The 13,468-nt window shown below is 39.2% G+C and overlaps 1 protein-coding gene across 3 annotated transcripts in view; it reads right to left on the reverse strand.

Moving 5' to 3' along the window:
• The window catches only part of alk (ALK receptor tyrosine kinase), a 946,171-nt gene that overhangs the window by 515,664 nt on the left and 417,039 nt on the right, over positions 1–13,468 (reverse strand). The gene's annotated exons all lie outside the window — the stretch shown is intronic.

Consider the following 13,468-nt stretch of genomic DNA (forward strand, 5'->3'; position numbering starts at 1 on the left):
GGTCACTAGAGGACTCGGCTAACTGCTGGCCTGCTGTGCTGAGACCGTATTGCTATATGAATTATATTATACATTTCCATAGTTTAGTTAGCTGAGGTATATAATGTACAGTGTATTTTGTCAACAACTGTATGTGTGTAACGTATTTCTTATGCTGAGCAATCATAAAACTGCTGCGAAGACGCACTGTGTGAGGCTCGCGTAACCCCGCCTCAGCTGGTGCCGGTTAATGCACCTCCGCCGCAGACTGCCCCGACGGGAACGCCACACCAACCAAAGCCCACACCCAAACCCTCCACATGCAAGACCGAATCCACCCAAAAAAAGTCACTTAACAAGAAGCCAAAAAGTGCAAAAACAACATTGCTCGCGCCGGAGGAGCCGTGAACGACTGCAGGGACACAACATTAGGTACACCTGCAGACTGCACTACGGATTTCATATTTCATTCATTCACAACTCTCCCAACACGAACACCACTGTTCCCGCACTTATAAGTAAAGGTAAGACCATAATAACGTTTTTTTATTAAATGTGCTTTTTTGTGTGCTACAGTTTGTATGTGTAAAGTTAAAGTTAATTTAAAGTACCAATGATTGTCACACACACACTCGGTGTGGTGAAATTTGTCCTCTGCATTTGACCCATCCCCTTGCTCACCCCCCGGGAATAATTGTTGGTGATTTAACCCCCAATTCCAACCCTTGATGCTGAGTGCCAAGCAGGGAAGAATGCTGGTATGAGCTTTTAAAACATAACCCGTTAACTGCTGCCAATCAAATGGTGAATCAGATACTCTTTAGGGTTCATATGTTTGTAAATCTGACTGTGATGAAGTCAGTGCCTCACCAGTCATGAACCTCACCGCACGTCACTGGTTTTTAGCTATGTTAAACATTTTGTTTTCAAATGTGAAAGAGCAGTGAATACATTCATATACTGTACTTACAATTAAGTTTGGGCCTATAATTTTCTTTTATGTCTTTGTACTATTTTGTCAGTGTGGATATGAAATCGGTCGTACATTTTGTAAATGATCTTAATACAGTTTTAACAAGTCTTAAATTTGACTTGTACCCTGCAGAGATCCTGTTGAAAGTAAGTATGAGGTCAGTATCAAACTATTTGCCACTAAGGAAATTATGTAAGATGTCGAGTTACACATCTCATTAGAACTGGACCATAACACTCCCATCCACAAGCAGTATGATGAGATTAGCGTGGTGGGCGATGTGGTGACAAGGCTCATCAGTTCACATCAGTAGTAGAGCGATGGGCCTGCTGTGAGAACGACATGTCAAACCTCAAGTGCTTATTATTTGGTGACCGAGTGAGAAGCAAAGTAAGGAAAAGAGACATAAGCACCGATAGGTATGTTCAAATACATTGTGTCTGTGTGTGAGGTACTACTAATAAAACCTATCAACAATCAGCATGCCCGACCAGATAGTCCACTGGCCAGTAAGGTTGCAGTCACTAGAGGCCAGCAGCCCTCCAACTTCTGTTTGGATGAAGAACATTTCAATGAAACTGTTTTATTGGACATGTTCCAGTTTAGCAACACTTTTTTCGTCAACCATAACCATACTTCTTAACATTTGCAATTTGCAATGTGGGCAAACAAGGGATTTTGAACTCTTGTGTCTTACTGACCTGACTGGGATGAATACAAATAAAAAACATTTTCACATAATGTTTGTGTGTCAGAGATGGGGATGTTCCAATCAGGGTTATATGCTGCCGATTCCAATTTGATGTGTGAAATCAGCAAATATTGAGCACATGTATTTATTGACATTTTAAAATGCATTTAAAATGAGTGCTGCTGACTGTGTAACAATATTAACATAATATTTAAACGTGTTACTTATTTTATTAAGTACAATCGTTTGTGCAAAACAAAGTCAATAGCAGTTAATAAATAAACAGAAGAAAATATCACTATCTACTACTACTTGAAAGCTTTTGGTGTTTATCCTCAAAGCCCTCCTGTGTCCAGGGCCCTATTACCTGAGTTTGGAAACATTATAAAAACGACAAAAAGAAAAAGATGTTGACGAAATAAAAATATCAATCTAACCACTCTAGTATCGATCATATACTGATACCAACTACCCTTGGTATCAACATTACAGATTGACAGCTCGATTATGATATAGCTGTTTATTAAAATGAGAGTGGTAGCAGGTCAAAACACTGCGCATTTGGCTGTACTCAATTCCTCAGGTAAAGCTACTGTTAATCCAACCTGAAGAAATGTTGGTTGCACTTGTTTTTACATTAATATTGTAACATTTTTATGTTGGAAAAACAACAGCAAAAATAGCAGGTAAATTTACTGCTAAAAAAGTTGGTTGATGTACTGCTTATTACCAGATTATAAGGCGCACTGCCAATGAATGGTCTATTTTTGATAATTTTTTATATAGTATTAGGCGCACCGCATTATAGGGCGCATTAAAGGAGTCATATTATGTTTTTCTAAATGGAAAACACTTCCTTGTGGTCTACATAACATGTAATGGTGGTTATTTGGTCAAAATGTTGCATAGATGATGTTTTACAGATCATCTTCAAGCCGCTTTCTGACAGTCGCTTCCGGATGCGCCGTTTTGTGGGTGGTCTTATTTACGTGGCTCACCTTCGGCACCGTCTTCTCCCCGTCATCTGTGTTGTAGCGGTGTAACGTGCAAGGACGACAATCCTTCAAGCAGTGCGGCTTCATAGTTTACCAAAGTCGTACTAAAACATTTTGATAGATTTTTGAGCGCCGTGTGTAATGTTCTATATTTTCAATGGAACATTTGAAATGTTGTTGTTGTGTACTTGAGACATATTGCCATCATAGTGCAGCCTACACTTAGCTCTTATGTTTGACTGCCATCTACTGGTCACACTTATCATTACACCATGTACCAAATAAAATAGCTCTGAGGTGGGTAAGCTCAACCAAACGTATTCCTTACATTAGGCGCACCGGGTTAAAAGGTGCACTGTCGAGTTTTGAGAAAAAAAAAGGGATTTTAAAGGGGAACATTATCACCAGACCTATGTAAGTGTCAATATATACCTTGATGTTGCAGAAAAAAGACCATATATTTTTTTAACCGATTTTCGAACTCTAAATGGGTGAATTTTGGCGAATTAAACGCCTTTCTATTATTCGCTCTCGTTGTGACGTCACATCGGGAAGCAATCCGCCATTTTCTCAAACACATTACAAACACCGAGTCAAATCAGCTCTGTTATTTTCCGTTTTTTCGACTGTTTTCCGTACCTTGGAGACATCATGCCTCGTCGGTGTGTTGTCGGAAGGTGTAACAACATGAACAGGGACAGATTCAAGTTGCACCAGTGGCCCAAAGATGCGAAAGTGGCAAAAAATTGGACGTTTGTTCCGCACACTTTACCGACGAAAGCTATGCTACTACAGAGATGGCAAGAATGTGTGGATATCCTGCGACACTCAAAGCAGATGCATTTCCAATGATAAATTCAAAGAAATCTGCCGGCAGACCCCCAAGAAAAGAGTGCGGATGAGGGTATGTCTACAGAATATATTAATTAATGAAAACTGGGCTGTCTGCACTCTCAAAGTGCATGTTGTTGCCAAATGTATTTCATATGCTGTAAACCTAGTTCATAGTTGTTAGTTTCCTTTAATGCCAAACAAACACATGCCAATCGTTGGTTAGAAGGCGATCGCCGAATTCGTCCTCGCTTTCTCCCGTGTCGCTGGCTGTCGTGTCGTTTTCGTCGGTTTCGCTTGCATACGGTTCAAACCGATATGGCTCAATAGCTTCAGTTTCTTCTTCAATTTCGTTTTCGCTACCTGCCTCCACACTACAACCATCCGTTTCAATACATGCGTAATCTGTTGAATCGCTTAAGCCGCTGAAATCCGAGTCTGAATCCGAGCTAATGTCGCTATAACTTGCTGTTCTATCTGCCATGTTTGTTTGTATTGGCATCACTATGTGACGTCACAGGAAAATGGACGGGTGTATATAACGATGGTTAAAATCAGACACTTTGAAGCTTTTTTTAGGGATATTGCGTGATGGGTAAAATTTTGAAAAAAACTTCGAAAAATAAAATAAGCCACTGGGAACTGATTTTTAATGGTTTTAACCCTTCTGAAATTGTGATAATGTTCCCCTTTAAGTGAGCGTTATAGTCCGGGAAATACAGTACTTTTATTTAAAATTGCTTGAATGTTGAAAATAAGAGCAAAAAAGGTTTCCTTTTGTTAATTCAACCTAAAGTGTTGGCTGCACTTTAATCAAATAAAATGTGAATGCATCGACCATTAATTGTTTACTTGCTTGTTTGTATTCATAATTCATTTATAATATAACCCTTATAAGAAATAACATAATTATAGGAAACTTCACCTGCAGTGTCCAATGCCAGGTATTTATTTCACAGTCACACTGCTTGATTTTTTTGCTGAAAAGTTACTGAATCGATTTCAACTCACTGAATTGTTCCAGACTGTATCGTTCTAAACAAAATAACATCGTCCCTGAATCGTATCAGCAACCTGAAATTATGATTCAAACCGAATAGTTGTTATTGACAAAGATTATAATATAATTACACCCGAAGAGTCAAAATCATCCAAAAGTCAAAACCACAGCACGCTTGCATTACATTTGTATGCGTAGTGAAGATGTGTCGGTTAATTAATGTTTTGTCTGCGTTTGCGGTAAACCTGCACAAAATAAATATTCAGAACGACTCCAAATAAGTATATAAATATTCAACAAAGTCAAAGAAACGACAGTAATACATCTTTATAGAACATATAATTGAATAAATGTGATCGCAGCAACTTTGCACACAATGAGTAATCAGAACAACTACGAATAAGACTGGAAATGCTTCACTAACTAAAAAAAAAATGCAGAAATAATATGGAAAAAGCCAGTTTGAGTCCTGGCTAGCAGCATTCACGTCCTAATCAAGGTTCTTGTGCGAGTTAGCAAAGCCGAATACATTTAGGGATTCACAATACAGATGGTGATACTAATGATCTAAATTGAGTGTTACACGTTACAGCAAAAAAGTAAAGACTGATTACTGCTGATTACTGCAGACAAGCATTGGAATGTGTTCTGGAGAGATGAGTTTTGGCCACAGTTATGCTAAGGATCACTCTATCGCTGTTGGACTGTGTGACCCCCCAACAACTAGGTGTCACCTCAGAATAATAACAAGAAAAAGACCAAAAAATGTCTAGGATCAAAAGGTACACATGCTGTGTCCACTTGCATGGATATCAGTATGCATAGTTTCAATTGTGGGGACTTTCCACAAGTTGGAAACGGGCTGCTGGAGCGTTATTGATCTGATGTTATTGTGTGACAGTGTTCAATGTAGACTTTTCGCAGACATAACCATGTTGTCTGTGGTCATGTTTATTACTCCGCTATTAGTTCAGCCCAGTTGGGTTTCCCAGCACTTTTCACACACTCCATTTTGTATTGTTTTATACTCAATTTCCCCTTTGATATAATTGAAATGATCAATTATAAAAACAAAATCTCTGCATACGTAGAATGAAATCACTAAATTGTTTTGTTTTATATTGTTCTTAAAATGACAACAGCTTTCTTCTGCCCTGGCCACTATATGAGTAGGTCCAGCACAATAACGAAAATTGTCACCACTGATTGATTTAAACAAATTAATATTCAAATATATGCATGAATAACATTGCAATAATTGTATATCATAATGCCCCCTGGCATATGAATAAGCAAAATGTTGACTGCATCTTCCTGCTTCAACAGGCAAGGACTTTAGACTTCAAATTATGCCGTATTTAAAATGAACTTTTAATACGACTTGAAAGTAAACCACTCTCTGGCACACTGTTTAATTCAATTTGCTTTTTGCTAAGGCATCATTAGTCCAATGCCCTTTGACACTGGAGTTAATTTCAAGACGATGTTTTCATAAAACTGACCAGACACACAGATTACATAGTGTTATTGCACCATATTATGTAGAATAGGATAGACTTTAATTTATCCTGCTTTAGGGAAATTCCACAATTGCAGTGTAGAATGTACACACGATATGAAATAGCAAAAAAGGGAACAGGTAATAAATGGAAGTAGTAAAAACAATAATAATGATATTAAAACTACAGTTAAGTATCGCAGCTTCAGTACATTGCGTATCTCTTTTTAAGCAGAATTAAACAGGTGTTTGGCCTATTTATGTATTTTATGTATCACAGTGCAGCATTTGACTTATTTGTATTACTATATTGTGAAGATCAATGAATAAAGTGAAATTGAGTTTCTCAGTTAGAGGGTGACAATGCTAACAACAACAACAAAACAAATGGCTAATCTTGGTGCTATTGTATCTTCAAAATGTTTTTAAAAATGTCATATTTGACGCTGCCATCTCCACATTGGTGGGACTTTGACGCCAGTAATGTGAATAGACAACAGCGGGATGTAGCATCGGACATTCTGTGCAGCACTTCAGGCTAACTGAGACTGTTATCAGCTGTCCGGGCAAAGTGGAGATGAACCCTCTTGATTCAAGATGCACTTCATCTTCGACATTAATGATACAGCTTTGCCGTAAGCGATGTGGAACGACAACAACAAGATGGAATGCTAACAGTAATAACAAAGCTACTGATCGAAGTCGCAACTCTTGACCAATTTTTTTGCAAAACAACACATGCCTTGGCTTTGGCACATGGAATCCCAATTCTAACTGAAAGGAATTTCCCAGGATGTGACGAAGTATTTACATGTTGCATGTTGTAGTTGCTAGGGGAGGGCCATAATTACGCTTGGAGGTTCCTCCGGGCTCGCAGTGAGTACTTTAAATTACAGGAAAACAAACTCAAGGCTACTCTATTGGAGGAAAAACGAGTGTAAAGGTGACTGAATTAATGTGTATTTATGTTTAAAGAGCTCTAATAATGTAAAAAAAAAACATATTTAGAAGGTTGTCCACAGTTTTTTATGCTCTGGCTAGGAAATATTAGATCATACCGTATTTTCTGGACTATAAGCTGCTACTTTTTCTCCCCCATGTCATGTTATGTATTTAGTTTTCATAAAACACAGAAAAAGACACTGAAAATGTGTGTTATTGTTTGTACTATGGCGCCATTTTTTGGACGAGTTAGCTCACTGCAGGTTGAAAACGTACTTCCTGTTTCGTTCATTGAACAGGAAGTATTCGTCCATAGCGCTTCTGCTCGAAAGGATTCTTCATTGAAGCAGCGTTTGAAAGTTTTAGTTCAAGTCATACTTACTTAACCGTCTGATGCGTGATGTGATTGTTCTCACGCATATTTGTATGTGCTATTGTATTGTAATCAAGCTAGCATTGTTAGCATTAGCGAATATGCTAACACGTTTACAAGTGGCTGTGTTAGTATTATTAACTTACAATGGCATTCTTTTTGTATTGTTTCAGTTTCGTAAATTCACCAAAACGTCACCATGGAGTTAATGAGTCTGTTTAGCTGATCGGAGAGCTAGTTTCCATAGCAAGTGGGTCAATGACGACTTCTGTTTTGTTTGATGAGCCGCTTTACAGCCGTCTGACAGGCACTGCTTGAAAACCATAAAGGTATGTAAAAAAAACCTTGACAAAATCTTGTGTACCGATATATACACTATATTGCCAAAAGTATTTGGCCACCTGCCTTGACTCACATATGAACTTGAAGAGCCATCCCATTCCTATCCTGGAGCATTCAAACTTCCTTTCACTCTAACTAAGGAGCCAAGCCAGTCTCCTGAAAAACAACCCTACACCATAATACCTCCTCCACCAAATTTCACACTCGGCACAGTGCAGTCCAAAATGTACTGTTCTCCTGGCAACCTCCAAACCCAGACCCGTCCATCAGATTGCCAGATCGAAAAGCATGATTCATCATTTCCAGAGAACGCGTCTCCACTGCTCTAGAGTCCAGTGGTAATGTGCTTTACACCACTGCATCCCATGCTTTGCATTGGACTTGGTGATGTATGGCTTAGATGCAGCTGCTCGGCCATGGAAACCCATTCCATGAAGCTCTCTGCGTACTGTACGTGGGCTAATTGGAATGACACATGAAGTTTGGAGCGTAGGTGGAGAGCTAATGTTTTTAGCATAGCTCCGACAAGGTCCCGTAGCTAAGTTAGCTTCAATGGCGTTGTTAGCAACAGCATTGCTAGGCTTCGCCAGGCGGGACAACATTAACTGGGTGGTTGCAGGTCCAGGGTTTAGTTCAGTGTCTCCTGAGAGTAGAAATAATAGTATAATTGTTGATCTTCGGTCTATCCTTCCAGTCAGGGGCTTGTTTCTTCTGTTTTGATCCGCTGTCAGGCACGAGGTTATCACGTTACCTCCGAAGCTAAAGTGCTTTGCCGATGTATTACCGATGAGATTTAAATCAGTGATTGTCCATTTCACGTTCTTGAATCTCATTTTCAAGAGGGTATAGTGTCCGTGGTGGTTTAAAATACAAATCCGTGATCCACAGTAGAAAAAGGAAAAAGTGTGGAATCAAACGAGCCTTTGTTTGGATGCTACAGTGGGAGCGAAAGAAAATGCGACTGATCATCTTGGAGACCGGAACTGAAGTGAAGAAATATATATTTACAATATTCTTCATGATTTATAGTTGCCACTCTTGGTCCATGCATTAAGAAAAATAAAATCGTTTGTAATTATTTAAAAAAAATATGACTAAAAGTACACAGATAAGACATAAAGCAGGTATAACACAGATTGTTAAAGATAAAACACAAATTGTAGGAATTTGTTACAATATTCAGTCGTTTTACATGTATTAGTTTATGTTATGAGCATGGGTGGTTTGGACTGAGTTAATAATTGTGTACAGGTTCATTTGTGTCTTTTTTACGAGAGCTTTTTTTTTACGCTGAATATATGTAACTGAATTTTTTGCGTTTGAATTTTGTGAACTGATTTTTTTTCCCCATCAAATTATGCTGACAATTTGATTGAAAATAAACTTGATTTGATTTGATTTGATTTTTTTTTTTTCAAAAATGCAAAAAAACAAGAGCAAGCCTGATACAATACAGTGCTATAGCCTTAACAGCCATTATAACAAAATGAAAACAATGGAGAATAAAAAACTAAACAAAATGAGCAATGGACTACTTTTTTTATTTTTTTTTACATATATTACTCAGTGTAAACACATTCAGTGTAAACAAATTGAGTGTAAAAATCAGTGTATAAGAATTCAATGTATAAAAATGTAGTGTAAAAAACATTCAGTGTAAAAAAATTCAATGATAAAAATTCAGTATAAAAAATTATGAATTTCTTTACGTTGATTTTTTTTACACTGAATGAGATGAAAGATAATGAAGCAGGTATTGTCAATTACAAGGCAAAGAAGAAAGCGGATTCAAACCTCTTCACATTTGTGCACTCCAAACTGATTAGCAATAACTCTGTATTCTGCACAACTGGCAAATTTGTACAGAAAAATATCAAAATCAACAAAAAACTCCTTTAAAACAACTTTCTCCCACCAGTCTTTCTTTGCTTCGGACGCAATCTAAGACCATTTCTTGATAGTGTCTGCTATTTAACATCAGCATAACCATGAAGAGACGTATATTACTTGTAATCTGTGCCAATATTACAGCGGACGTCAGGTATAACAAGGGCTGGGCTGTTTACTAGTTTTGGTGTGATGTCATAGATCAACCAGAGGGGAAATTCATTTATCCACGTTAAAAGGAAATAAGCGCCCACCTGTGTACCGGTGGCACACGGCGTAGTCGCATTAGAGTGTGTGGGACATCACATGTACACTAGCTGTGAAAATACAAAAAACAAAACTAATTCAGAAATCTGACTATGTTCATGCATGGAAATGTAGTCAGTCATTACTACTAAAAGACAAGTTGTTTACTATTGTATTTAAGGGCAAAATTGCAACGAGAAACATATGTTTTATGTACCGTAACATTTTTTGTTAAAATTAAGACAATAATGCCATTTTTTGGTCCCCTTTATTTAAAAAAGTATCAAAAAGTATCAAAATACATTTTGGTACCGGTACCAACATATTGGTATCGGGACAACCCTATCTTGGACCGATATTGAGTGAGCAAAACTGAGAAAAAGTTGTATAAAAAAAACACAGAAAATACATTAAATGAAATACTTAGCAAAGTTGTGCAATGAACACGGGACTGCGTGGCGCAATTGGGAGAGTGGCCGTGCCAGCAACCTGGTTCGATCCCCACTTTCTACCAACCTAGTCACGTCCGTTGTGTCCTTGAGCAAGACACTTCACCCTTGCTCCTGATGGCTGCTGGTTAGCGCCTTTGCATGGCAGCTCCCGCCATCAGTGTGTGAATATGTGAATTTGGAAATAGTGTCAAAGTGCTACCTTGAAGGTAGCTATACAAGTATAACCCATTTACCATTTAACACAGAATGGCGCGTGGCAGGACATGGTGGCAGTGATGCGGCTCACTTACAAAATCAAATCACATTATTATTCCATTTCTGACATTTTCTGAAAGTCTCATAGTCTGTTCATAAAGTTTTGAGTATGGTGACAACTAACAAAACCAACAAACAGACAAAACCCGATAAATGCATGACCTCCTGGCAGAGGTGACAATAGGATCGAAACCGTCCTCTTGGAAAAGGACGAGCTCATGGTAGACAGACGACGATAATTAGAATAATAATGAAGTAATAAAGTAAACAGTCTAGTCTTCTCATTTCCACATTAGGTACACAGCCTCATTGTCACCATGTTCCCAGCAGGATCAATAAACAGGTGGAATGAGTAAGGACAAATAGCAGGCAGGATATGGCTATGGAATTAAAGACATCGGTCCTCAACAAAGGAATCGATTGGGTGCTGTGACGTGAAGTCCTGGCACAGCCATAAAAAGTTTTTTAGTACTTGTTCAATACACCATAATAAATTTACGTGCGCTGTAATCTGTCACTCTGCTGGTGACAGCTTGGACTCTTTAGTGTTGTGGTTGTCTGTTATCGCCATCGTTCCTGTTTGGACATCAGATTCCTGTTTTGTGTGCTTTAAGTTCACTTGACTTTTTTCAAAAGGTGGCAGCTGGTCCTCACATGTGGACTTTGGCTGATCATGGCGTGTGTTTTCCCTAATACGTGAGGGTTTGGATGTATTAGATTTAGATATAAGCGCTTTTCTTGACAACTCATCTGCTCAGTGGCCTAGTGGTTAGTGTGTCCGCCCTGAGATTGGTAGGTTGTGAGTTCAAACCCCAGCCGAGTCATACCTAAGACTATAAAAATGGGACCCATTAACCGCCCTGCTTGGCACTCAACATCAAGGGTTGGAATTGGGGGTTAAATCACCAAAATGATTACTGGGTGTGACCACCGCTGCCGCTCACTGCTCCCCTCACCTCCCAGGGGGTAAACAAGGGGATGGGTCAAATGCAGAGGACACATTTCACCACACCTAGAGTGTGTGTGACTATCATTGGTACTTTAACTTTAGCGCAAAGCGCTTCACAGAGAAGTGAGAAGCATTCACACATGGATGGTGGCAAGTTAGATTTGTAGACACATCTGTCCTGGAAGCCTGGCTGCCAACTTGCACCTACGGCCCCTCGCACCACCATCAAGCATTCATGTATTGGTGTCTTGCCCAAGGACACAACGGCCGTGACTAGAATGGCGGAAGCTGGAATTGAACATGAAACCCTCAACTTGCAGAGCCGCTCTACCGTCTGAGCCACGTCGTCCTTTGGGAGTTTCTGGATTATTTTCCTGATTAAAGACCTTTTAATTGCACCGCTTAGTACAGGGGTGTCAAAAGTACGGCCCGCGGAACAGGTTTTATCCGGCCCGTGGGATGAAAACTTTTGAATGAAAGAAACAGCTGTTCTAAATGTGTCCACTGCATGTCGCAATAGCAATTATTTGTATCTTTGCAGATTATGATACATATTTAAAAAAAAAAAAAAAAAACACATGTTAATACATCAGTCGAGGAAAATTACGGGGACGGTGTGGCGCGGTTGGGAGAGTGGCCGTACCAGCAATCTGAGGGTTCCTGGTTAAATCCCCACCTTCTACCAACCTTGTCACATCCGTTGTGTCCTTGAGCAAGACACTTCACCCTTGCTCTTGATGGGTCGTGGTTAGCGCCTTGCATGGTAGATCCCGCCATCAGTGTGTGAATGTGTGTGTGAATAGGTGAATGTGGAAATAGTGTCAAAGCGCTTTGAGTACCTTGAAGGTAGAAAAGCGCTATACAAGTATAACACATTTAATGTTACAGTGGCCAAAAATATTAAATACACTTGTTAAATAAAACCTCTGTCTTGTTTTCAATGAATACTTAGGCCTACTACGCTACTGTATTTTAATGTTGGTCATTATGGTGGTACAAACCCCGTTTCCATATGAGTTGGGAAATTGTGTTGGATGTAAATATAAACGGAATACAATGATTTGCAAATCATTTTCAACCCATATTCAGTTGAATATGCTACAAAGACAACATATTTGATGTTCAAACTCATAAACTTTTTTTTTTTTGCATATAATCATTAACTTTAGAATTTGATGCCAGCAACACGTGGCAAAGAAATTGGGAAAGGTGGCAATAAATACTGCTAAAGTTGAGGAATGCTCATCAAACACTTATTTGGAACATCCCACAGGTGAACAGGCAAATTGGGTACAGGTGGGTGCCATTAATGGGTATAAAAGTAGATTCCATGAAATGCTCAGTCATTCACAAACAAAGATGGGGTGAGGGTTACCACTTTGTCAACAAATGCGTGAGCAAATTGTCGAACAGTTTAAGAAAAACCTTTCTCAACCAGCTGTTGCAAGGAATTTAGGGATTTCACCATCTACGGTCCGTAATATCATCAAAGGATTCAGAGAATCTGGAGAACTCACTGCACGTAAGCAGCTAAGCCCGTGACCTTCGATCCCTCAGGCTGTACTGCATCAACAAGCGACATCAATGTGTAAAGGATATTACCACATGGGCTCAGGAACACTTCAGAAACCCACTGTCAGTAACTACAGTTGGTCGCTACATCTGTAAGTGCAAGTTAAAACTCTCCTATGCAAGGCAAACATCCTTTTTCAACAACACCCAGAAACGCCGTCGGCTTCGCTGGGCCTGAGCTCATCTAAGATGGACTGGTACAAAGTGGAAAAGTGTTCTGTGGTCTGACGAGTCCACATTTCAAATTGTTTTTGGAAACTGTGGATGTCGTGTCCTCCGGACCAAAGAGGAAAAGAACCATCCGGATTGTTATAGGCGCAAAGTTGAAAAGCCAGCATCTGTGATGGTATGGGGGTGTATTAGTGCCCAAGACATGGGTAACTTACACATCTGTGAAGGCGCCATTAATGCTGAAAGGTACATACAGGTTTTGGAGCAACATATGTTGTCATCCAAGCAACGTTACCATGGACACCGCTGCTT

The sequence above is a fragment of the Nerophis lumbriciformis genome, linkage group LG08 (genome assembly GCF_033978685.3).
Source record: "Nerophis lumbriciformis linkage group LG08, RoL_Nlum_v2.1, whole genome shotgun sequence".
In the NCBI taxonomy this organism is placed as follows: Eukaryota; Metazoa; Chordata; class Actinopteri; order Syngnathiformes; family Syngnathidae; genus Nerophis; species Nerophis lumbriciformis.